The sequence below is a fragment of the Pygoscelis adeliae genome, unplaced genomic scaffold (assembly GCF_000699105.1).
Source record: "Pygoscelis adeliae isolate BGI_AS28 unplaced genomic scaffold, ASM69910v1 Scaffold62, whole genome shotgun sequence".
Classification (NCBI taxonomy): domain Eukaryota; kingdom Metazoa; phylum Chordata; class Aves; order Sphenisciformes; family Spheniscidae; genus Pygoscelis; species Pygoscelis adeliae.
Window position 1 is genome coordinate 1,984,717 of NW_008824401.1, and position 4,876 is coordinate 1,989,592.

Consider the following 4,876-nt stretch of genomic DNA (forward strand, 5'->3'; position numbering starts at 1 on the left):
CGGCTGTGCCCCCCGGCGCGGTGCGGCCGCGGTGGCACGCACGAGCTTCAGAGGGAAAAACCCGCTGAGGGAGATCAGCGACGAGGTGCCGGCTGCAGGGGCAGAAGCCAGGACCGTCCCCGGGGCACGGGGGAGAGCATGCTTCATCTGGATGAAAATACAGCCCGAGCAAAACGCTGTACAAATGCCGTATGACATCCGACTGCCTATCCAGGGCTCATATTTTACATGCAACTGCAGGAGCAAACGAGCCCATCTTTTAAGAAATCTAGACATTTTGTTATTTAGGACACGTTTTACTCGTGTGCATTTTGTTGCCTGCAAGTATAAATCTTTGAAGTGCAAGTTATAAATATTAAAGCTTAAATGCATAGGGGGAGTATGTGTATCAAATTTTAGAATAAATTTATTCCAACCCAGTTTGACACACGCGCGCCTAATGTGTTCAAGAAGCACTCAAACAAATTAGGAAACAGTTATTTTGTTTTACAATGGTAGGTGCCCGTTTCAGAGACTGCTGAATGACTTAACAACAATAATTAGCATATTTATATAACACGTTGTTTATACGTGGGGTTTTGAATCTAAGAGGCATTAAAGTCATATATAATATCATTTCCCGAACTGGAGTGATTCCTAGAAGTATGAAGCAATGATTTGTTTGGTTTTTTTCACTCCCATTCAAGCTACATCTGTGCATATATTCAGAGTCAGAAACATGTAATCCTGCCCAGAGAGAGTGGGTGCACGTTAACAACACAATGTGTCTTCAACTGACATCTGGTTGCACAACAAAAACAAACTGCTATTAAGGACCTTTTTTTCCATTTTTCCCTCCTTAGTTCTTTTCTTCCATCTTCCTCTCATCTCTGGAAGCTCCATCCGTATTGGAATAGGCAGCAATTATTCCAATCTCTGTAAGTAGTCTCTTTTTTTTTTTTTTTTAACTGCATTAATGGCATGCCTTGCAGTCATGTACAGCTGTAGGAATATTATCTTTAAAGTCCTCTAGCAGATAAACATCAATCCATTAAACAGCAAATAGCTTCCTGACTAAGAAAACAACTGAGTTAACAGAAATTGACTTAACCTTGTGATCTTTATACAGACAAAACTCACAGAAATGAGAATCGTCTGAAATAGAGGACCATAAAATTTAGTGTCCGGTACAAGTACTTCAATATTTCCTTTAAAAAAAAAAAAATCCTACTTTTCAGCATTTTCTCCCACAACAACAAATTAGCACATAGCTGCTAAAACTGATTTACAAATTGAGCACACTGACATCAGTCACAATTTATATCATTTTGGCACTCACTAGTGGAACAAACGTGGCTAAAAATTACTTCCAATCATAGAAATAAAACAATTCCTGACATTCGACTTCCTTCTACTCTCCTTTTTATGACTGACTTTTGTAGTTACTACATGAAAGTTTTTTTGAAAAGGAAATACAACAACATAGGAGCCAGTTCTGCCCGTGTCATTGGCCCTATTTTGGCAGAAAACCACATGTATGCAGGGAAGCAGAGTAGCATGTCCAATCTCTTAGATGAAAGAATACATAATGATAAAAATATATGCACAACAATTAAAACAACCAACATACTTCTCAGAGTAAGTGCTGCCTCTCAAGAAAAGCCATGCTGAAATGTTGTAACTAGATTATGACTTCGGTAACAACTTTTAAGCTAAGATGCCCATCATGGGTGAGAAATCATATGATTAAACCTGAAGTTTAAAGAAAGAACAGGCAAAAAGTTATCTTACTTTGGAACATACATAAAGGAACAATAAGTCAGGCAGCTACTGTCATTCACAGACTAGAAAGACTATCAAGCTTAATGTTTGCTGCCACAACCTACCAACTTGGAGAAATTATTCATAGCGTCAAGGCCAACTTCCGTCAACACTAGGTATTTGTAAGATCTAACCCTAAGATAACTTGGAGCAGAGTTTGGTTGGTAGAGCTGAAGACAGTGCAAAACCAAGTAAATGAAAATGTTGTCTTTCAGATTGCCCAGCAGTCCCTTAAACTCCTAGAAAAAACATGTTAAAATTGGGCTCAAGAGCAAGTGCAAAATTAGTAGCCGCTGATTAAAATTGTTCACCCTCTGGCTACCTAATAGATGACCAACTGGCATCACCTATGTCATAGAAAATACATAACAACAACACAAAAATGACAGGAAATTGTAAATGCTTACATTGGTTTAGCTATGTGTTGTTACAGGTTAATATTGCAAAAATACTGTTTAGACTGTTTTTGCACAGAATTGTTGGTTTTACATTATGCATGAAATGACATTTCATAGCACGTCATTACGTATGTAGCCAATATATGTTTAGTTTGGGGATTCATATCAGAATAACATAATTTCTTTATCCATTCTTCGCTTTCATGTTCCTTGACCCCTAGGCTCAGATTTTTCCCTGCCATTGCCCCTCCCAGAGAGACCACTTTTTCATGGCAAGGCAACTTCGTATTGCATTAACTTTAGATCAGTGGAGTTTTGTAACAGAACCGTTGCAGCAAACAGTTCAGAGTAGTCTGAGTATTGCCCTAATTTCCAAATGGGTGTCTACGTCTCTTCAAAATTAAGTGTTCTTAAGACAACATTTTGTTTTCTTTGGCCTTAACTGAGTACAGTTCAGCCAGGCCTGACGTCTGGCCTTCTACACAAGGGCTATCATGTTTAATTACTGTAATGCCTAGACTGTGAAATGTTCTACTGACAACAACAGATAATATTAATACAATACCAGGCAATAGCAAAAAAAAAAAAAAACCAACAAATCAAACTGTGGCTCATATTACACTTTTATAGTGAACATGGAAAGAAACTGGTATTATCCCAGGCTGTTACTATGTACTACAGAAAGGAGACTACACAGTGGATTCTTCAGCTATACAGAATTCATGTATGCCAGGTACTAGACCTGTTTACTCTCCCAATACTGAATTTCCTAAGCAAGTGCAAAGGCCCAGGAGCAGGACTGCAGCTTTTCTCATACAGAGTCAGCTGTGCCTCAAGAATACAGCATCTTGTACCAGGACAAAGGGGTAAAGTCACACAAGCCAAGTCCAGGCAAGTTAATACTCAATAATGGACCTATGTGACTTCAACCTATCAGTACCAAGGCAGGATGACAGTTCCAGCATTTAATGGAATGTTCTGATTGGAAATAAAATTTGCTATTAGCTTTGTGGCTTTAGGTGTTTCTTGCTAAGAGAAACTTTGGATTTTCTTTGCAAGGTGTTTTTAACTTTTGGTCAGGTATGTTTGTTTGTTTGTTTTTTGAAGTAAAAAGTCAAAATTATGTCTATAAAATATTGATGACAATGAGTATAAATCATTATTAATCAGCAGTCATGAACCTCAGTCAGTGTTTGTAATACTTAAATGAAGGGGGCCCAAAACTGTCAGAGAAGTAAAAAGGCAGACAAACAGTTCTACCCAAACTGCCTTCCATTCCTGCATGCCACTGCCTCCTCCACCTCCACCCCAGCAGTTCTGAGATTCATCTCTGAAGACATGGATTTTAAGCACAGGTAAAAGCAAACAAATCAACTGATTTTTCAATCAATTATCCCGATTGCCAATACATATCAGCTATTATAAAAAGATAGTTATTTTACAACTATTAAGTGACTATATAGTTATGTATTTAAATATTAGTAAATCTTTATGATAACCGTATTGAACAATGTCTCTGCTGTTACATCTAATAGAGCACAAGGAATGTCCAGAGATATGCAAAACATTCATTTGGATGCATGAATCAGGAAAAACAAGACTACAAAATATGCAGACAGCTTTTTAAAATCCAGCATTAAGACTCCTGTGTTACAACCTTTATAGATCTTACAAACTTACTCTTACTAAACCAAATTATCTCACAAAATCAAGAAGGAACAAAAGCATTCAGACTGTGGTGCTCTCTGCATGAAAACCCACCTAACCATGGCACAGCGACAAACTTGCTACAAAGGAAAAGTGCAGAAAATCCTGATCCTGAAACCAGTAGGCCCTTGAGTAGACACTGGATGCTGTCCCTCAGCATTCGGCTCACACACCGTAACAGCACAGCTGGCTGCCAGCTGTGTTGTCATTGGCTACAGCACTGCTAGCTGTGCTCTGAGACCCCAGGACAACGGTGGAAGGTTGAACAAACTTCTACTCATAAACAAGGAAATCTTTCTGTACACAGCAAGAATAAAACACTCTCTCCACTGCTACAGACTAGGGAGTCTGTAGCTCTTGTTCTTGATGGCAAATCCTGTATTCTTCCCAGAATGGTCTCCAAACTCAGCCAGTTTAACACACTTGTCTAGAGGCCAGTACTCAGTGAACATAATTTCGCATTCATATGCACAGGTGGAGCCCAGTGCCTCAGTTCAAACAGGTGAAGAAACTGGGTGATTTTGGGTCTGTGCAAGTATCTTACAGCGGTTCTGTTGGCTGCACCAGATTTGAGACATACAGAAAACAAGAGATTGCTTCAAGCCTGTGCGTGACAGCTTTGCTGTGAGCTGGTGTCCTGGAGAGAGTACATTATGCCAGGAAGTTTAAGAGACAGACTGATAGATCTGCACCAAGACTTCTGCACCCCGCAGCAGTATATTCCCTTGCACTTGTGGGATGCCTTGAGAAGTGTCAGTGATCAAAGCACCAACATCTACCACCCATTACCAGTCTCCCTCTTCTCTAACAGAAAATGACAGAAACCATGTATGTCTGTGATGCCAGGCAGCGAGGGAAACACATGCTCTAGTTGCCCCCTCTTCTCTAAGTGCACAGCGAAGTTTAATCCCCAGAATAACCTGCTCTTTGTTTTCCTTCACTGATTTTTTTCCTTAAACTGTGCATGTTTT

The 4,876-nt window shown here is 39.5% G+C and overlaps 1 protein-coding gene across 1 annotated transcript in view; it reads left to right on the forward strand.

Annotated features, from left to right (window-relative positions):
• The first annotated feature begins 847 nt into the window (after window positions 1-847).
• Window positions 848-4,876, forward strand: part of BEAN1 (brain expressed, associated with NEDD4, 1) — a 60,847-nt gene continuing 56,818 nt past the window's right edge. The window contains exon 1 of the mRNA XM_009320255.1: window positions 848-917. The gene's annotated coding sequence lies outside the window, so the exon portion shown is untranslated. The remainder of the gene's footprint in view (window positions 918-4,876) is intronic.